Raw genomic sequence first — 22649 nt, 5'->3', positions numbered from 1 at the left:
TGGAAAAATAAATAATTTAGCACATTGCAAGGCAACTTGCTAAGGGTGGCAGCTGCTACGCAGTGAGGGAAAACGACTCTGCCCTTTCTCATTAAGCAGTCTCCCTTAGTGTAGTGCCGTGGTGTAAGAGCTGGGCAAGGACTGGGGAGATCCAGGTTCTAGTTCCCACTTGGTCATGAAGCTCATAAAGGTGACTTTGGAGCAGTCACTAGTTTTTGCGAGGATAAAATGGAGCAGAAGAAGAGGATTATGTAAGCCATCTTGAGTTCCTTGCAGGAATGATGGAGCAAACACAGGGAGTCAGTGGAGATGGGGATAGGTGGACCACAGGTAGCGCCATGCAAGTGTACAGCTCTTCAGTGGCTACAACGAAGTGACCAACGGCTTAGCAAGAAAGTAGGAGAGCTCAGTGGGGAAGCTTGTGCTTTGCTTGCTAAAGGTCCTGGGTTCAACTCCTGGCATCTCCACGTGGGTGCGGCTCCCTGAAGAGCCACTGTCAGGTCTGTTTGCATTAGGAACAGTGGCATATATTGTGCCACCTGGTTTTATATGCTCATACGTCCATCACCCCATCCTCCTCATCTTACTAACTTGGCCATGTCCATACTGGCAAAAGAAACTCCAAAGGCAGGCCCTGCAGCACATGACCTGGACATGATGCTGTTTCCCTTAACATGTAGTAACCAGACCCAGAAGGGACTTGACCAATGAGGGCACAGGAACAGCATATGGGCAGTCTATATGCCACTCCTGTGCTCTCACTGGTTGTATTTCCCAAAGCCTGTGTATGACCGGTTTAGATCACTGCCATTCTAAGTATGTGCAAAAGGATTATTCTACAACAGTGTACTGAAGCAAGGGTTGGCCAGGCTGCTGCCATAGTAATTGCTTTTGCATCCAGCCAGTTGAGGCTTCACCCAGCCAGTGTCAGCAAAGAAAGGAAGGGCTACTGCTGCCTCAAGTGCAAGAGGTAACTGAAGGCTTAGGACCCTGCGGACCCTGACCTGTGGCCTAACACTTTTGAATCGCCATGTTAGGTGGGGGTTGGAGGGCTCCATACTCTTGTGGCAAATAATCTAGAACTGGGGTGTGTCACAAGAGCCATATTTACAGAATTTACATGGTAGCTATTGTGTGTATTTAAAATAAAAATAAGAATTCTAAATGGATCCAGATCCAGACTCATGGAATGTAGGGCCCACTGAAATTAGTTGGATGAGTTCTTCATGACCTAAAGTCTAAAGCATGTAATGCATCAAAAGCATCACATCTATGTGAAATACACAGGGCCCTGATCCATATCAGGGCAACCATGTGCATGGATAGGTGGTGTTAAACCTTCCCACCCACATACTCCCCCTATGCAATTCACATCCCTTGCCCTGTGCAGGAGCAAAAGCAATGGGGAGGAAAACACAACTGGTGCTTTGTACACTTACAGTAAGATTATTTTTTTAAAGGGAAAGTTCTGGTAGTCTCTATGCATTGAATGCATTACATGGTTGAATACTAAGCCTCATTGAAATAATTGATACTGTTGCAAACCGAATAATACCTTTGGCCATTGGGTGGTATAGAGATGAGATGATGATGATGATGATGAAAAATACCACCTTTTTTGGATTTCTCATTGTCCTTGAGCAGAAGATGCAGGTTCACTCACAACACTAGGACTGGCAACCGCGGCAATTCTGTTTCAAGCAAACCAGTGAGAGCAAGAGGGTTAAAAATGGTGTCCTGCAAGTGGGTGGCCAGCCTTCACCAATCTCTTCCAAACTCTCTGATATCTTGCTTGATACCTTCATAAGTGTGGGATAGAATAGCACAGAAACACCACATGGAAGAATGAACAAGATAAGCAAGGTGAGGGATCCTTATTTCCTGGTAATTCTCTCTTGCTCTTAAGCTGGAGGAAGCCACGGGCTCCATTCTGTGTAGACACGCAAGGTGCTCCACAGCACAACAGCCTATTCCTGCCCCAGCACGGAAGACGTTCACTGAATCGCATGCTGTGTGGGCCAGTCGGGCACATTATGGGTCCTGTGGTTTTCCACATTCCCCCTCCTTCTTTCAGTACTAGCCTTGGGACATGTGCTGATGCCTTGTAATTCAACAGTCCTTCTAATCTTTGGCTGCGACAGGGCAGCTCTCTCTCCATGCACCAGGGAATTAATTAAATGAGAGATTGGCCCTCAGGATTGGAGACCTTTGTTAGACGTATATGTAGGATTAACTTGACTCCACAGCTGAGGGCATATTTGCCGTTTCAAACTGCGTACTGCAAACTGAGAATTTTTTTTAATGGGATGTTCACATAAGCTGTTTTGCAGTTAAAACTGTTTACAATTGTGACTGACTAACTCAGTGTTAAAATTGTGTTGCATTTTATGGTTTTGATTGTTGTGTCCCACCCAGAGGGCTTCAACTACTGGGTGGTATAGACATGTAAAAATTAATGAATGATACAGTAATATTGCAGGTCTAGTTCTGCTACTATTTAGCAGTTTGATAGGGTGCTGAATGATTTAGAATATTGATCACACTCATGCCTTAAGATAGGCCGTAATGTTCCCATTTTGTAAATGGGAGTTGCTATGGTAAGATGAGTAGCATTAGATCACCCAGCAAGGCCAGAGTGGTGTACCACTTAGAGTACTGGACTGGGGGCTTAGGCTTTATCCCCTCTTGACCATGATGCTCACTGTGTGGCTTCGGGCCAGTCTTAGCCAAACCCATGCCAAGTAAACAACCATCATGGCTAGTAGCCACTGATAGCCATATCATCCACAATCATTTTACTTATTCCATGTAGCCTATAGCTTATTCCTGTCATGCTCCTTTGCATCTATAACTACACATAACTGCATCAGTCTGTATCCCTCCCTCCATGTTATCATCAATCCCTTGCTTCTTCACTCTCACTGTTGCTTCCCCATTGGCTGCCTTTCACTGATTACCTTAAATTGTAAACTCCTAGAGGGAAGGGAAGTATTAAATTATATAATTCTATAAAACATTTTATTTATTTTTCGATTTATATCCTGCCTTTTTCCTACAAAGGATTCAAGGCAGCTTACATCTCCTCCTCCATCTTATCCCCACAACAACAACCTTGTGAGGTAGGTTGGGCTGAGAGTCTGTGACTGGCCCAAAGCCACCCAGTTGGCTCCATGGCTAGGCGGGGACTAGAACCCAGGTTGTCTGAGTCCCAGTCCCATGCTCTTAACCACTACACCACACTGGCTCTTTGGTGCATACACTCATGGCACTATATGTATGAGAGAGAGAGAGCGAGAGCCTAGTTTATTTTGATCACAGTCCAACAAGCTATCCAGTAAAAGAGAGTTATGGCATCATCCTTTAGATAGCTTGTTAGGAACAGATTTGATCTCCAGTCATGAACAGTCTAGAAAGTGTAAACAGATTAAATGCACATTACCTCCCCTATGGTGGCAAGTGAGATATGGAGAGGAAGAAAGGATGAACTAACATCCCAAGAGCCATTGCGGCATAGTGGTTTGGATGTTGGATTGGGATGCAGGAGGTCCAGGCTCTAGCCCTCATTTGGCCACAAAAATCACTGGGTGGCTTTGGGCTAGTCACTGATTGTCAGCATAACTTGCAAAGTTGTTATGAGGATTAAATGGAGAGGAGGATGTGGATGTGAGCTGCCTTGAGATCCTTGCAAGAAAAAAGGTTGGATATAAATATAATCAAGAAATGCATTTTAATTCATAAATAATGATGACATAACTTGCTTTTCTATAGCCAGATTTTGATTAATGGTCAATTGTTTTTAGTTGGGCATGCACACAATTACCATGGGTTTTTTGTTCCAGACTCCTCATGTCATTTCCTATAACTTTTGCTAGAATCCTGCATCCTTTGGACACTGAGAGCCCAGGAACCTGTATGGTACAGGACTCCTTACACATGTGTTGCTGGGTGATCACAACATTAACCTATCTCCAGGAAGATGGAGACATGCAAGATCCAGGCTGTGCAAGAGCCATAATGAGAAGTCAGGCACCCAGAAAATAATATCTCTCTGGGCCTCTGGCACTTGGGGCATTGCCATTCCAACATTCTTGATGCCATGATGGTGGGGAGGCATCTTGGGTCCCCAGTGAGACCTTTCCTTGCAAAGTAAATAGGATGGAAAGGAAGGGGTGGAACCTGATAGATGAGCTCAAGGTTGTGGAGTAGGGAAAAGCATTTGCATGCCATCACACTCTCCATGACTTTCTTAGTGTGGAATGTGAAGGGGTCAGGATATCAGCAAATTACAAGAACAACGATGACAACAACATTCCATTTCTATACTGCCAATAGCCAAAGCTCTCTGGATGGCTCCCAACATTTTAAGTCACCCATCCAGATTTCAACCTGGCCTGACAGTTTAGACAGGATCAGGCACTTAGAATTAAAAAATAAATAAAGAGTAATTCAATTTGCAGAGTCCAGACGAAGCAAAACAAATTTACACATGACTCCTGAACGTAGAATCCTTGGGCGCCGTTGCTCTATAAGAATGGGAGCACTGTTGATCTGAAATAGACACATACACCTGTGCACGCACACCGCTGTGCTCTGTGCCTTCTGGTGTAACTTCCTAAATATGTCACTTTCACAAGGGACAGGTATTCTTGAAAACAGTATAAAGCTGTATAATTGGAAGAAAGCAGCACTCAGGTCTGTGCTGAACTCCTCTGTTTGCCTCAGGGACCTGGCCTCTGCATACGATAAACAGCCCTAGTGCTCTCCTAAATCTAATAGGCTGTTTTTTAATTCACCGAGCAGCATCATTTCCACTGTCTCAGAACCACAACACCCATTAAAAGAATCACAGTAGGGTATGTTGCCTGAAAACATGACTGACATATATGGCCAGCCAGATGCGTCAATATTTTTCTTCTCGTTTCCACTGGTAATAGGCAAAGTCATAAAAAATACATAATTGTTAGAATTCACTTCAGGGAGGTTTCCGAAGAGCAAAACACCACATACTTATGAACACACATCTGCCGGTTTATTTAAGTTCATGGTGCAGAAATGTGCAAAGGGATTTTGTGAGAAAAGTGGCAGAGATTGGTTAAATCTTCCTTGTTTTATGTTGCTTATTTAATCTCCACTAGGCTATGTACTACATATTTCAACTTCATGCCTGAGAATCTGTGTTCATGCTGTTGGCTGGCGTGTGGAAAAGCCATGCTCAAAGCTCTGCTCAGACAAGGCAGACGCTGGCTGGCCTTCCATGGGTCACTATGTGGGACCACAGGAGAGGTGGAAGTGGTCATGGTGGGCAACCAGGAGACAGAAAGCATGCTTCACCACACATTCTGTTTTCCACTTCTGGCTCTTGCGTGAGGGAATCAGAGACACATGCTGTGGTGAGAGAAGGATTCTCCTTTACACAACAGAACATGCATCCAGCTGTGTGTTATTGATATCTCTCTCCTTTATGGTGCCCTGTACATTTCTGCAGTACATACAGAAAGTCTGCTAATGAGCCTGTAAGTTGGAACTTTGCATATTATCATTAGTATGAGTATTACTCATACACACATGAGTATGAGTATTATTCGTTTTATTAATTTTTATTCCTTTTTACCCACCACCTTTTTGCCTAATCAATATTACAGGACTGTTGCAAGGATTTCATGTTAGAAAGGTGGGTATATGCATATTTTACAAATACATAGTAGAAACAGGACTTAAGAAAGAGATAGACAGAAAAAGAGAGAACCCACTAACCCACCAGTAAAAAAGCTTTTTCATATTTACATAGATCAGAATTTTAAGTCATTACGAATGATCAAATAATGTGTCATTTTCTGATTGCCTATACCGTCCTCAAACAGATCTGGGAGATCTGTTTATAAGCCTGGAAGCTGGAATTTTGCATGTGCGGATCTGAGATGGTGCCACTGACTTAACGTATAAAATATTCATCACAACCTTAGACACCCTGGCTCCTCATCTGTTGTAGTAGAATATTTGTGTACTTAGCATTTTGAAAATTAGAACTCTTAGGGGGATTTTAGCAGTGACTGATGACTGCACTCTTAAATATCAAAGGCATCAAGGGCAGATGTCTTAGTTATTGGGTCCTTGCATGGCTCATTAACACATCCAGAAGAGGCTCCCCTGTCAACTGCTTTTAGCCCTGAGAAAGCCCATCCAGCCATTTCAGCTTGGAAAAAAGCCACAGTCATGTACTTAAGCATCCACCATGTCAATTTTACACTGCATGCACCCTGAGCATCCGCTTAAGAAGCAACGGGCTGGATTGCCACACTAAATTAAGAGAAAGGTAACTGACTGTAGATGAGATAGGGAAAGAATGCATGCAGGCTTATAAATATATGCGGGGGCTTGCTTGGTGGGGAGGCCACTTGGGATCAGTAGGAAGGGCCCTTTGATCTCTTCAGAGGAAATCTGAGCTGCACATGTCATTGCCAGTGGAATTCTCTACCTGTCCACTGAATACACTGGGGCTTACTATCAGGAAACTGAGAGCAGGGATGGCAGCCTAGAATGAGTATACTCTCTCTATTTCTCTTTTACCTATTTATGCTACATTTATATCTTGTCCTTCTTTCCCTAATGCAAAGAAGAAGAAAGGAAAGGAGAAGAGAAGAGAAGTGAAGCAAAGTGAAGTGAAGTGAAGCTCCATGTTGAACCTCTTTCAGCTCTAGGGCTGAATTCCATTTGGGAGACACTGGGGTGGGCAGGGCCAAAGGCAAAAGGCAAAGGGCCAAAACAGCAAAAATACTAATGTACTTAGTCTTAATGCTGTTGTCGACCATAAATGTGTATTAATTTGCTGTATTTCTATACCACACATTATCTTAAGCTCTCTGGGTGACCCACAAAACAATACTCCAAACCGTAAAATTTCTTAGTGCCCCCCCCCCCAAAGTTATGTAATGAACTCCCTAGCAAGGGTCTTCTGGTGCTAGCAGTGTTATCTTTTTGGTGCAGGGTTAAGACCTTCCTCTGCTGCCAGACATTTGGCAGCAAACAGATTTTTGAGCAAGGACATGTTTAGAGGTGTGTGTGTGTGTGCCTGCTTTTTATATGTGTGTACCTGAAATATTATATCATGCATAATACTGTATATTTAACATTTTTAATATTTGTGAACCTGTCAGAAAGCTTTGCCTGTTGTGTGGCACAGAAAAAGCAATAACCTGGTACGAAATAATGTAAACATCATAAGTTTAAAACAAAAGAATGCTGGAGTTAAAACCAGGGAAAAGACCAGCAGTAGGGCAAGTTTATCAAAACACATTAGCACAATTTTTCAAAGCCAAGGTCCCAGGGTGGGAGCCATGGGGGGTGTCTGGAAGCCTCTGAACCTGGAGGATTAAGGACAGCTCATGCAGGGTGAGAAGGGCACAGGGGTGATCCTCACATCCTTGCGCTTCCTGTCCTGCCAATCAGCTGCAGTGCCGCAGATGGGGAGGGAAGGAGTGACACCAGAAGATGTTGTATTCCTGGCAGGCGTGGTCTCTTTCCTTCCTCACCTCCTCTCTGCCCTCTTTGGCTCTTCTCCAACATCATTCTCGTGACCTTGGAGAAGCTGCCAGCGTGCTTCTTTCCATGCTGGCTGTGAAGGGTGGGCAAGGATGATCCAAGCACAGATCCCTAGGTGTGAGCCTGGAGCTCTTAGAGCTCTCTTCTGATCACAGGAATCCAGAGCATCCTGCGGGTGTGCCATGGCTGCTTAGGGAAATAAATAGGTCCTTCAGTGATGCTGAGAAGCTCACAGTGTAGGCATGGGGTTACAGTCTGTTGGGAGGATTTCTGCACTTGGGGCATCCCTACTGAAAAGGCTTCCCCTTTGGACTAACCAGGTTTTAGGAGAGGAATTCCAACATTTCAGAATAGAGTGAAAATCATGCATCAGCTGGGCCATTACAGCATGATAGCCAGTCAGGAGAGAAAGTGGGAACTGAGGTCAATGGTTGTGATCTTTGGTAGCTGCAATGCTTTCCTTCAAGAAGATGGGATAAGTAAACTTCCAACAGCAATTTCTGCCTTGGGCAATGGACTTTTCTTCTTCTATTGATTCATGTTTTAAAACCTTGCTTCTCAGCTAGTAAGGGCCCTGAAACAGTTTACAACATTCATAAAACATACATCGAGTAAAAATGCCACAGAACACAATTAAAATGTTAACATGAAGCAGAATAAGACAACAGCACGAAGGTACAGAAACATACAGCTACTGAAATCATTGCAGTCGACAAAATGGCAAAAGGTCTTCCCAGAACGTAAAGTGTAAATCTCCTGCAAAGGGAGAGAGGTAGCCAGCCCTGTCTAGATGAAACTGATTTAAACTATTGTGCCGCAGTGCAAAGTGCCTCTGGAATTCAAATGTCTGCACTTTCTGATGCCCTGAAAGGTCTCTTTTCTTATATGATGCTGAAAATTGATATTTTTCTTATAGAAATGAAACTCAAAGAACTCAATATTCTCGGGGAGGGGACAGCCAGGGAAAGAAACCTCTGATGTCTCTTTGGAGCAGGACAAACAAACACTACTGTGAGTGATTTTGCTTTAAATAACAATTAACAGATACCTCAATGTGCAAGTCTCGATTAGCCTTTAAAAATATTCATATTCTATGTATGTATCAGAATTTGCCTTTTCTCTTATATTCTTCTCCATGTGGAAGGTGAGGACTGAACCTGACCTCCTTTGAGGTAACTTAGGGCTCTGGGATGCAGGAAGGTCTTGGAGACATGCCACTTAAATGCACATGAGGTATGTCAGTTGCTGGTGATGAGTATGGTGGCTAAGGGACATGGGAGGTTGAGTGAACCTTTGATCTTGTACTGCATTCCTGTCAAAAACTGGTTCCTTGCAGGAAGCTCCTTGGGGAAAGGTCTACCATTCAGTGTTATGGCTACTCTCAGTTACAATAAACCATTCTAGGCCAGATTAACCAGTACGACATGGCTTGCGGTATAAAGAGCAGCCGCCCATTTAAGCCGGGTTTTAAGTGTTGTTGCAGACTGCCTAAAAGTCAGCTAATGCATCTTCTAGATGAATAAAAATAAATAAATGAACTGGGACAGTGTTTTTTTTCCCTTGCTGCCTGGGTTTTTCCAATTTGAACTACTTGTTTAGGTGCAGTGACCAGAACAGTGCACACTTTTCTAATTATAGTTGTGCCATAGGTTTGTATAAGGGGAGAATGGTATTGGCAACTTTATTTTCCCTGTCTTTCCTAATTATTGATAGTGTAAAGGATAGCTCTGGATCAGATGTCATGTGTGCTTGCTTGGATGAGATTCCCAGGTATGCACAGGAGATGGAGAGCTCTGGTGGGAATGGTGGATTAGACTTGGAGGAGGGGGAGAGGATAGCTGAACCAGCCATGGCTCAGAGTTCTCACTCTGATATTGGAGTTGTTGAGAATAGCGAGGCCCTGGCTGTCCAAACTCTCCCAGTGAGCCAGCCCGAGCCAGCTCTGGATCAAAGCACTTCAAGGGCAACCACAGAGCCCCCACTTCCTGATTCTGGGAAAGAAGCCGGCAGGGAACATGTTGGGGAGGCGTTCTCAGGAGGAGAACTTGACACCCCAGGAGATGGGGACGGAAGGGCCCATTGACACACCTGCTGGCTAGGCCAATTGGGGGCTCCAATGGAAGAGCATCGGTGTGCTCGCTTCCATAGTGCGCCCCCCTCCAGAGACTGGCCCTGAAGGGTTCATAAGCAAAGCTTTGGGTGAAAAGGGGCAGAGCGAGCGGTCAACAGTCCACCTGGAGTGTGTGTTTTGAGGCTTGTGAACATTGATTTCTGTATGGAATAAAGACTCTTCCAATAATTGCTGAAGTGCCTGTCTCATTTGGGAGGGGACGCCTTGCTCATAGCACTAGGTGACAAGTTCAGATCCAAGATTGCCTGCTGGTGTACAGCATCCTTGTTAGGTGAGTTGTTCCCCCTGGTACTCTATTTCCAATAAGTTGAATGGGAGATCAGGGTCCAGTACTGAAAGAGGAGCCCATGTGTGCAACCCTGTGAGTGCAGGTAAAAGCCATTCATTGCTGGCCAGAGACCAGCATCCGTCACAGCGACCAACAGGCTCACTGCCCCTCACAGTTTTTAGTGAGAATAAAGAAAATACTGATGTTGAGGTACAACTGAGACACAAAATGTGCCAGGTAAATGATAAAGAGCTGAAGACACTTGGGGCCAACCCTGATAATTGTTTCTGTGGAATTGATTTTGGCTTTCCGAGGAAAGCAGCGCTTTCAGACAGGAGCAGCGTGGCCATCCATCTAGTTTGGCGTTCTGCCTCAAAGACCTGTCAAAACCAATGGAACTCAATCAGTCAGCAGCCAAGCCTTAACTGTGCAGCTTCGTGTAGCAAAAATAATTTATTTGCATGGATTGGCTCTTCATTTTCCCCATGCTATATAGTTATCCTTAAAGGTCTATAATTGATCCCACATACTAGGAGTATAGGAAGCTGGTCAGACCAGTGGTCCATTTAGCCTTCTAGCTCTTCAGACCTTCAAGAGACATTCTTTCCCATCTATCTGGAGATGGCAGGAATCAAAGCTGGAACCACAACGTCCCTCCTTTACCACTGAGGCATGACTCTTCCCACTAGTTGCTGATGGCATCTCATTTTTAATGGCATAAAACAGGAAAGGCAGTATTAAATCTTGAATGACAATGAAAACAGTTGAACCCCACCCACAAAGAAGAGCAGTAGAACAAGATGCCAGCAGACTTCCACTTTCCTTCAGCCCAAATATTAGTCTGGTGGTGGCCTGTGAAAGCAGTGGTCTTTTGGCCCATGATAGAGCCCAGGGATGGGCCCAGCTCAGCGGTGCATCCTTCAGACTGTGGAATAGGTTTCTAACCACACATCCAAAAGTTGTGTGAGTAGCTCGAACGACTGCCATGTCACAGAGCTTCCATGAAAGCGTTCAGCTATTTTTTCTCCTCATGCTACATATTAGCGGGAGTCCTTTCTTTAACCTTGCTGTGGTGTGGCACTGAAGGTGGTGCTGAACAGCATTGCCAACTCCATTGCCTCCATGGATCTGCATGGGTAGATTCAATATAGCTCAGAAAAAAAGCTGAACTGGGCAAGGAGCCCCACTGACATATGGTAGGTGTCACCAGCCTCCCATGAGACCTTCTCCATGTGTTCTACCATCGAGCCCTAACTGCTTGCATCCACTGAGCTCCTGCTTCTCAAAAACAGCACGACAAAAACTCTAAGCACATGGCACTCCCATGAACATGGACTTATAGACTTCTGTAGTAGAGAGAGTAGATAAATCCATCCACAGGCCCATACAGACTCCTCTCCACTCTCCAGTCAGTTTAAGTGAATGAGGGAAGCCACTGCAGATGTGGGGATATCATATATACATGGATATATGATGCAAAGAGATGGGACCATTGGCTTTAACAGAGAAGAACCGTCCGAATTGAAGCATATCCATTTAATTGGATTGGACAGAGCTTCCTAGGCATTGATCAATATATGATCAACATATAATGATATATCTTGTGATAATAGCCAGTTACAATATATTTTAATGTGCAATAACCATATTGGAATTTCATTAGTATGCAGACAGCCATGAGAAACATATGGAAATACATCTTAGAGAAGATTATCATGCAATACATTTTTATAAAAGACATAAAAATCTTTAGGATGAATGATCTCTCTGAGAGTAATGCACACTAAAATTGGAGGAGTGGTATCCACTCATTAATTGCATGAAGCCATTAACTGCACAAAAATCATTCTTTTCTGCATATTCATTTGTCACATAAAATCATTATCCCCTTCATAAACTTGTTAGAAATGTGAAATGGTTTTTTTAAAGTTAGTTACAGAGTGTAACAATATAAAACTAGTCGACATGTTACTTCATCATTTTCAGCAGGAGAATATGTTGGTTATACAAAATCACTTCTGTTGATAAATAACATTTTAAGTAGCTTTTTTTTGTCCAATAGTCAGACTGTACACTGTTCAGTTTCAATAGCATTTATTATGGCTCAGACATTTATTAGTTTCTTTTAAAATGCTCTGGAATGAACTAGAACAAATATTACTCCTTCATCAAACTGAAAACAATTATCCTGGTTCCGATTAGTATTGGAATTCAGAATTCAGTAAGTGACAGGTGTCCCAGTCCTGCTCTCCATAACAAGGTGAACACCCAAGGTGTGTGGGTGTCAGGTATTACCTAGGGATGGACAAATTTGTCAGTTTTGCTTTCTTCCATGTTTGATTTTTTAAAATAAAAATAATTGTTTTTCTGTTCCATTCCATTCATTCTGTTCCATTCCATGAGGAATTTTGAAAATGTTAGTAAATTCTTATAAAACAAAAACAAATGACCAAGGTTTGCATATTTGCAAATGACCACAGATGTACATATTGCATTAAATCCCATGCTGTGCTGGTAGAATTGTCATATTGGGATGTTTCCCTGCTTGCTCGCTCTTTTCTCCCAGGTGTCTCTTCACCCTGCTCAAACCCTTCTCTGGAGGATTTACCACACAATCCAGTTCTGTGGATGGAGTCAAATTTTCAGTAGAATTTTACCATGGGATTCAACCCACTGCTACTAGGTAACATTCTTGGAGAATTACAAGACTATAATTTGCCAGATTTTTCAGGTGCTTCATCTGCATGCATCAATGTCTCACTTTTTCAAAGTTCCTTTATTCACTTCAGTACCATTTTTTTCTGGGACTGGGCTTTGACATAAAACACTTCACATGCTTGGAATAGCACTGCACACAGAACAGTGAGGAAACCCTGGAGCTATGAAATCCCGTTAAGAGCAGGAGACAACCTTCTGCAACTCTGTATTCATATTCCCAGAACTAAGAGCAGAAAAGCTTTAGATTTTGAAACATACAATGAAAGACTGAACAAAGCTCCTGAATGCCACCAAATGAATGTCCCATCACCCACAAATACCATCTGAATTGGGCAGAGATGTTTCTGAACTAGAGGTGACTGACCAAGATGGAGATACTTGGTTTGGGCTAGACAGCTCAATGGAAATGTCAACCAAGTGCACAGTGACTGAGAAAAAGGAAAATTTCATGTTCAGTGCAATTGGGAAAAGAATTGGAAATAGACTGCCATTATCACGGTCTCCTTATATGAATCTGTGGTGCAAAAACCCTTTGAGTACTGTGTACAGTTCTGGTCACTGTGCCTAAAAGGGTTATTGCAAAATTTAAAAAGTGCAGGAAGGGCAACAAAAATGATCAAGTGGCTGAAGCAACTTCCATATTAGGAAAGGGAACAACATTTGTGTCTGTTTCACTTGGGGTGGCAGGGAAGGAGAGACATAATGGGTATGTACGAAATTATATATGGTGTAGCGAAAATGGAAAGGTTTATATTTTTCAACCTCTCTCATATTACTAGAATTCAAAGAGGTCATACCATGAAGCTGATTGCATGACATTCAGGAGAGCTGAAAGGAAATACTTCTTTATCTGGCACATAATGAAAAATACGTCCCTCCTGGACACACACCTTTCTGTGTGAGGGAGTTTCAGAGTGTCAGAGAAGCCAAAAGTGATGCTGCCAGGAGGCCCGACTGTCCCACTAGGTGGGTGTCCTAGCAGGATCACCCAAGGCAGAATGTTCAAAGCCAAGGCAGCAGATTAAGATGCATCCACCCTCTTCAGGAGAGTGGATGCTCATACCAGCAGAATAGAATGGGTATTTCTAGTGGCAATGGGGTGGAGAACCCTCTGAAGGGCAGCTACTGGACCACAGCTGTAGCTGAAGGCAAGATCGGCAAAGGATCTTTCACAGACAATGGCAGTGGTGTGTTTAGTGCTGTTTAATGCTGCATAGAAGAAGATGGTGGTAAACCACTTCTGCATCTTCTTACCTTGAAAATCATATGATGAAACTATTCAAAATGAAACAAGTGGTAGTGCCAAAAGATGAGACCTCCAGATTTGGAGGCACTCATTGAGCTACAGGGGAAGGGAGAGGGGCAAGTATGAATAGCACTGCTGCTAATGATGCAACTAGATCAAAGCCTAAAGGAAGTCTAGTGGTTGACATGCCCAGAGGTGAAAGGAAAGTCTGATGCTGCACAACACATACACTTGGAGCATGGAGCATGAGAAGTATGGATCTAGGCAAGCTGGACGCCATAAAACAAGGAATGGAAACAATACTTTGTATAAGAAAACTAAAGACTTCAGGCAACTGATCAAATGACTTATGGACACATGGACATTACAGGATACCAGTAAAGAAATCAAATTGTCTATGTAATTGGAAACAAATGATGGAGAGGTGGTATTCTCACTGCCCAAAAAAATACCAGGACAGATAGTGATAGTGATCATGAAGCCTAAAGATCAGAAATCATCTGAAAAGAATCATTAGCAGAAGCATTGAGCCAACATACAGTGTCTGTTTTCAGGCCTGTTTTCAGCCCAGAAACTGGCTTGGTGGCCCAGTGGGATGACCTTTGCCAGGAAAAGGACAGTGGGAATGCATTCCTGCTTTTCTCCTGGATCTTTCAGCAGCTTTTGATACCATTGACCACAATGTGCTTCTGGATAGACTGGCTGAGTCGGGAGTTGGAGGCACTGCACTCCCGTGGTTCAGCTGCTGCTTGGCTGGCCATTTGCAGAAGGTGGTGCTGGGGAATATGGCTCTTATACCATGGAGAACTGCTGTGTTCCATACTTTCCACCACGCTCTTTCACATCTGCAGGAAACGGCTGGATGAGGTCATCCAGGGGTTTGTGGTGAAGTGTATACCAATGACACTCAGCTCCATCTCCTGTTGTCACCTAATCCAGGTGAGGTGGTGACAGTTCTGAACCAGTGTCTGGGTGGAGTAATGAACTGAATGAGGGCTAATAAATTGAAACTGAATCCAGACAAGACAGAGGTACTACTCATAGGTGGGTCCTCAGTCCAGAGAGTGGATATTTGCCCTGTCCTTGATGGGGTTGCACTCTACCTGAGGAACAGGGTATGAAAGTTGGGGCTGCTCCTGGACTCTGGAATATCAGGTGGGCTCTGTGGCTAGGAGTGTTTTCCATCAGCTCTGATTAATCGATCAAATCTCTCCCTATCTGGACAGGCAGAACTTAGCAACAGTGAACCATGCACTGGTAACCTCCCGTTTGGACTACTGCAATGTTCTCTACATGGGGCTGCCCTTGGAAATGGTCCAAAAGCTTCAGCTGGTCCAGAATGGAGCTGCCTGCCTGTTGACAGGAATTTCCAGGTGGGGACATATGACACCAACACTTTATCAGCTCCATCGGCTTCCAGTTTCGATCTGAGCCTACTTTAGGGTGCTTCAGGAGGTAAAGAGGATGACTAATTTTAATTATTTATCAAAATCACATTATAGTTGATTTCATCTATTTTCATTTATTTATTTATGTATTTATTGCCATTTGTGGTTGGCTTATTTAGTTTGATGATCGTAAGAATGTTGTTATATTTCTTGTGGTGCTGCGGTAGGTATAAGGTATAAGGAGGTAGAAGATGTGGGCAGGCAAGTGTGGAATGGCCTCTGAGGATAGATTTTATTTTTATTAATTCTATTTTATTGTTATGTACTTTAGTGCTTATTTGCTGCATAACTGTATGTATTTTAAATCATTATACTTTTATATTGCAATTTGTTTTGTTGAAAACGGTTCTGAGAGTTTTGATAGCTGTGTGGTATACAAAAACAGTAAAAAATAAGTAAATTAATAAAGTAAATAACTTTCCTGAGGAATTGAAAGTCCATGTGAAGAATGGATTTGCATTACTGAATACATGTGACCATGAACCAGAGGAACTGTGGCCTGAAACCAGAGACATTCTTAGAAAAGAATGCCAAATACAATACAAAACCAAGGGAGAGGGAGAACCTAGATGGATGACAGAAAATACACTCACAATTTTTAATGACAGATGAGAAGCAAAAGCAAAAGGTGGTAGAAACAGCATCAGAACCCTGAATGTAAAGTTCCAGTGACTATTACAGAGAGACGAAATAGAATTGCTACAATTACCAGTGCAAGGAAATAGAGGAAGACAACAGAAGAGGAAAAACAAGAGACCTCTGCCACAAGATCCAAGATATCAAAGAGAAATTCAAACCTAGATTAAGGATGCTGAAAAATGAACAGGAGGACATATTATCTGACTAGGATAAAACCAAGAGAAGGTGAAAAGAATATACAGAAGGACCCCCCCAAAAGAGATAAAAAGATAACAGACACCTTCAGATATGCTCAAGAAGGAACATCAAAGAATTTTACTGTATATGAAATGAGACATGCAAGCTGGGTTCCTAAAAGGAAAAGGCACTTGAGATCATATTGCAAATATATGTTGACTACGGGAGTGCACCAAAGACTTTCAGAAGCAGATTGGTCTGTGCCTTATAGACTACAGCTAAGTAGGATCTAGGTGGATCTACCATGTTTTTCTTTGACTGTGTTGGATGATGGGATGGCATGGATAGTTCAGAAAGAAAGAGGGTGCCAGAGCACTTGTTTGTCTTGAAGTGTAACCTGTATTGTGGAGAAGAGGCTCTTGTATATGGCAAAACAGAAAGATTTACTATAGGTAAAGACATCAGGAAAGGGAGTGCTCCAAATATATTAATAAGGAAGGCTGGATTAGAATCAGAGGAAGCAAGTGTGAAAATTGGTGGAAAACACATCAATAATTTAAGATACACATATGCTAAAATCTTACTGCAGAAAGCAGCAATGACTTGAAATGACTTCTGACGAAAGTGAAAGAAGAAAGTGCAAAAGCAGGACTGCAGCTGAACATTATGAAAACAAAAATCACGACAACAGAAGAAACACAAATCTTAATAACAACAATTAAGAAATTGAAACTGTGAAAGATTTTGCATACCTTGGCTCAATTGTCAGTTCTAATGGAGACTGCAGTCAAAACAAGAAGGGGAAGGGGAAGGGGAAGGAGATGACTGAGACTTGGAAGGGCAGCAATGAAGGAACTAGACACGTTCATAAAGTATAAGGGTCATGCAAACAACTGTAGTTTGAATCACTATGTATGGATGTAAAAACTGGACAGTGAGGAAAGGTGACAGGTAGAAAATTCATGCATTTGAGGAGAACTTTGGGAATACCCTGGAGTGACAGAAAGATGAGCAAGTGATTCCTAGATCAAATCAAGCCAGAATCTTTCCTGAAAGCAAAGCTGATGAAACTAAAACTATACTTGGGCACATCATGGGAAGGCAAGACTGACTGGAGAAGACAATCATGGTAGAGAACATCAAAGGCAGAAGAAAAGAGGAAGGCCAACTATATGATCAATTGATTTCACAAAGACATCCACAGTCTTGAGTTCACAAGAGCTGAACAGGGCTGTCAAAGGCAGGACATTTTGGACGGTAGTCATTCATAGGGTCACCGTAAGTTGGAGATAACTTGATAGCATGTAGCAATAACAACAAAGTGGAAATGTGGACTTTGTAACTGCAAGATGTAGCGGTGCTCCCTCAGTTGGGAAGCCAAATCCATTGAGAAGGAGTCTATCAGAGGCTGCTAGTCCTAATGGCTGGAGTACCGGAGGCGGCAGGCCTCATTTGCTGGGAAATTTGGGTGAGACTGCTCTCGCACTCATATCCTACTTGTGGGATTCTGTGAGCAGCTAGTTGGCTGCTGCGTGAAGAGAATGGTGGATTAACTCAATGCTTGGCTTTTCTTATGCTCTATGTCCAGAATTTGTCTAACTCAAGGGTAGCAGGGTTGTTATGCTATAAGTAATGTTCTACCATTTCATCACAAACTGTGCAAATGCCAGCTTGTTTGCTTCATTGTTTAAAAAGATCTTACCCACATTTGCAAGCTTATTACTATTAGTAGTAGTATAATTACTATATTGCATTTATATCCCATCCTTTCCTTTGAATTTATTCATCAACAGGATGGTGGGAGCTTGAGATTAACACAGTTCCAAGTGGAAGAAAATGCAGCTCACAGACACACCTCTCTCTGTCACTGACTGCTCTGAGAGAAGGGGTGGCATCTACGTTCCCTTTTCTATACTTTCAGTATATCTGTTCAGAAGAAGGGTTTTGTTATCAGCAATAAAAAGTGAAACATGATCAGCTTGCTTCGAAATGATAATCTTGCTCTAGGTTGATGCAGACAATGTCCATTCTGTCCAGCAGACAGATTCTCCCTGCTGCCTCAGGTAGATCTAGTGCTTTCAAAAGAAAATGTAATAAAGCTTGACTCAACAGGATCAAGGTGTAGCTCAATGATATACAGAACTTGACTCTCCACATACAAGTGTGGGCTTTTGCTTTGTTTTTTGCAAGTCACTGGCAAGTCATCCTGCATTGGTGAAATGATTTCTGTGCAGGGGAGACTGAGCTATGTCTTTTCAGAGTGTCCTCTCACAGCCGACAACAGGGAAATCAATATGTCTTGCCCAAGCTGTTAAAAAAGTGCTGCGGTTGCCTAGATCATTTTGTAGCAAACCAGTAGCCATATTTTCCACACAGCCAAGTTCTAGGGAGCAACACAGGGACATCGTATCAGGTGATGGCAAAGCTCCCCATCTCATTTCCTTAGCAAGATGTATTTATAATAATGCAGTGCTACATACGTATATGAGATCTGCTCTAGCAATCTGAAGACTTTTTGTATGTATCTCCTCAGCCTGCCTTTATATCCTAAGGTATATATGAGACCATCTGAAGTTGAAAAGCATATGACTGAATCTGAAAGTTTCTTTTAAAATATTCTGGAATGTTGGCAGAAAATAAAGAGCCAAGATTTGTGTGATGGATGCTTTAATCTTAACTATGTTTTCTCAGAAGCAAGTCTCATTGATTTCAGTGGGACTTTCTTCCAGAAAATAGTAAGCCTAAGAGGATAACTTATTCATATTTCTGCAATGCTCCTCCTCCTCCTCATCATCATCTGTTATACCTCACCTTTCTTCTTCTCGCAGGGAGCCCAAAACAGTTCCCCTTTCCATTTTTCCTTTGCAAGAACAGCCCTGTGACTACACTGAGAGTCTATGACTTGCCCAAAGTTACCCAGTCAGCAAATTGGCTTGATTAGAACCTGCAACTCCCAGATTCCAGCTCTCTAACAGTACACCACACTGGATTTCTGAGCACGTGTCAAACAGAAGCAGCACTATCTCTGCCCATGCTGGCTGTTCAACGTACCTTAGTGTTTTGTGTTTGTTGAAATAAATGTGTTTATTTGTTTATTTACAATTCTTTTGCCCTGCTTTTCCTCCAAAGCAGAAGCACAGAGCCACTTACAAATAGTGATAATACTAATAGCAAGTAAACAACAATAAAATCCCGCTGTTACCATAAAACATGACAATAATAATTTTGCAGGGAGGCATGGAAACCACCAAGTCAAGAGTTGCATACTTGTTAAAATAAGCAAGCAAAAAGGTCTTTAAGTTTAATTCTCACTGGGGCCTGATCACCCTTCTCAGGGGAAAGGGTTAGGGTTAGGGTGGTTGGGGCATTCCTGAGGATGCTTTATCCCACATCCCTGCCCTCATCATATATCTACCTGTTTCTGGACAGTGGCAGGACATTTCCTCCATACATAAGGCTCATGGCTGGCTCCTAATGGAGGAGGCACTCCAAGTCATTAATAAGGCACTTGAAACCTCAGCACTGGGTGACTGCCATACATTTTATGTAGGTTGGTCTACAATCTGGAGCTAGTCCAGGATGCAAGCAGCTCAGCAGTGGTCGGGAGCAGGGTTGGGACAAAACCTACTGGAGTCCATCCTTTAGCATTTGTGGAATTGCTCTCATGCCTGCTTGGTCTTAGAAAGCAAGCTGAGCTCAGAGGATCTGCAAATGCTTGAAGAATGAAGATCAGGCAACCAGCAATCTTTTTCTGTACGAGATACAACAGTGCAAAGGATGCTGCTGGGAGCACAAGCAAAGGACTTTGCTTGCACAAAGGTTGTTCAGGCCTCCAGCCCAGCAAGGCTCACGTGAACTCTGTGTCAGGTGCAAGAGCAGTGTGGCCCCTGGACTGGAAGAGGGACCCTGCTTGTGCAGTCTCACGCGCTCGATTCTGGTGAGTGCCCTGCAAACGTTGGGTGAGGTTGCGGGAACTCAGGGCTGCGAAAAAGCTGGCGGGATTCCCTCCCCCAAGTGGATCCTTCACACATCCCTTGTCAGGAGCTGCTCTTCTGCACTCAGCAACTTTGTTGAAGAAACCACACTAGCTACCTATTCTCTCCTGAGCCACTAGTGGACAAAGCCCTAAACTTCCTGGAAGTGGGATGCTGGAGAGAACATCTTCCTTACCAACTTGTCTGGTCAACGTGGCCATCCTGGTGGTTATGCATGGACCGATGGCCCAGTGGACTTCCATAGGGCTTAGGTTCTTCAGAGGAATAGCCTTCTTTCTGTGGTACTCCCTACCCTTGGGAGTCAGGTGAGCACCAACCCTGTGTCATTTTCAGTGCCTGCTGAAGAATCTTTATTTCAGGAAGTCATGGCTTTAATTGGTATCCTCCTTCATTGCAAATGTTCAATGTTTTGTTTTATTCTTTTTGTCTTTAATCATTGACTGCTCCTGAATCTTTTAAATGTAGAATGGTATATATAGGTTATACAGAAATAAATACATACATAAATATATTAATCGCAAGACCACAAGCTGAGCTTGGTAGCTCATTGGCAGTGACTTCAGGAAAGGTTAATATGATACTTTCTAGTGGTTTGTCATAGTGGCCAGGCCACAGTATTCTGTATTAACTGCAGCCTTTGGCCCACATTCAAGGGAACACTCGCACAGAAAGTATTCCTGTAATCTGTCTGAGATGCTATTTCCCCCATTGGGGGAAACGACCCTGGAGCCACTTCAGTTGAGCAGGGCTCACTGGTGCAGAATATATGCAGAACATATTTACTGTTGTGGCATGTTACTTAAAACAGTAGAGTTTCTGCTGTGGAGAAAACATGATCTCACATGCTGCTTCTCTTGCAAATGCAATTGCTGGTGAAGTAAGAGTAGTTAGAAAGGGGATTTGTGCAGGGGAATAGTCCTTAATTTTTTGAAGAGGGGGAGAAAAGAGGGTTCTTGTGCTTTTTGCTGCCATTCTCTCTCTCCACATCTGCTGTCACCATCCCAATGATTCCCCACATCCTCTGCATCCCCTCCATCTAGCTACCTTGAAACACTGTCACAGAATTTCACAAGGCTCATTCGGCAGGACCTGTTTTTGTGGAAGCCATGTTGTATGGCCAGCAACCTCCCTTTCCTATCTAGGTCTAGATCTCTTGCTATTATGAGCCTTGCCATTGTCTTTCCCAGAACAGACATAAGGCTAACTGGCATGTAATTCCCCATGTCCCCTGTATATCCCTTTTGAAAATTGGGACCAGTGACACCACCCTCCAGTCCTCTGGAACCTCACCCATTCTCCATGAGGCCTCAACAGTGGATGCCAGTGAGCATGAGAGAACCCCTGCCAACTCCCAAAGTACTCTTGGGTGTAACCCATCAGAACTTAGTGCCTTTGAGACATTCAGTGCCCTGAGGAGCTCCTCGACTTCTAGGGGGGTGACTCTAATCTGTGCCCATATAAAAACACTGAGCAAAAACTGGTCCAAAGATCTGGGGTATGATTGTGGAGAGAGTGTGAAGAGGTGCATTCTCTGGCATGCCAAAGAGAGAGACATTGCAATGCAGGGAAAATGCCTAGCATAGCTGCCTTCAGAGTACGGACAACTCAGAGCCACTATATTGATTCAGGAAAGGTGCTACAACAATTACCACTCTTGGCATTGCTCTGGAGTTCTGTTGACCTAGCACAAAAACGTTTATGATAACACTCAAGCCAGATTGGATACAGACTACCTCATCTTAAATTGTAGGGACCTGCACCATATGGCTTGACTTTTATCATTGACAAATTGCTCATCACTGAAGATTCCTTTAAATTAATGGATTTAAAGACGTTCCATCCCATAACTGTTCCTTGTCATGATTCCAGAGTAGGAGATACTCCCCAGCTACAAGTCACCATTCAGCTAGGAAAAGCAAATTGCTTAAGCATATGGCAAACCACACTCCAGAGGAAGGGCAGAGAGGTGACACCGATGTGAACATTGCCATGAGCAGGGAAGAGCAGGAAAAGCACCTATTTTATCCATTCTCAATCTCAGCAGCAGCAAAGCATGCTTTTACTGCTCCCAGCTCAAAACACAGGCACTTTTCCACAAATATGTATAACCTTAAAGAAAAACAGAGTTAAAGAAAGATAGCATCTTTTATAGACATATCCAGCCTCTGGCCCCCAGCTTTTCCTTTAGCTGAACAGTAGTTGTGTGGCACTTACGAAATCTGCCTCTCTATAGCTGAGAGCACAAAGCATTAAGACAAAAATTATGATCCATGTGAAAGCAGCGATAAGGCCATTGTGCTACACCAGAGCATTTCGGATAGACTTGCTAACTCTCGTTCGGCATCTTTGGGACATGAAGAATGTATAATAGTTCTCTTCTGCATGAAAAGGCACTTATCTTTCGCTTATGAAAGTTACAGGATAACAACAGTCCAAAAATATTTTCCCATCATGAGTTCCATTCCATTTACTACAATCTGTTGCTGTT

This window comes from Varanus komodoensis, unplaced genomic scaffold (assembly GCF_004798865.1).
Source record: "Varanus komodoensis strain SLA01 unplaced genomic scaffold, ASM479886v1 scaffold3, whole genome shotgun sequence".
Taxonomy (NCBI): Eukaryota; Metazoa; Chordata; class Lepidosauria; order Squamata; family Varanidae; genus Varanus; species Varanus komodoensis.
Note: the sequence above shows the minus strand (reverse complement) of the source record.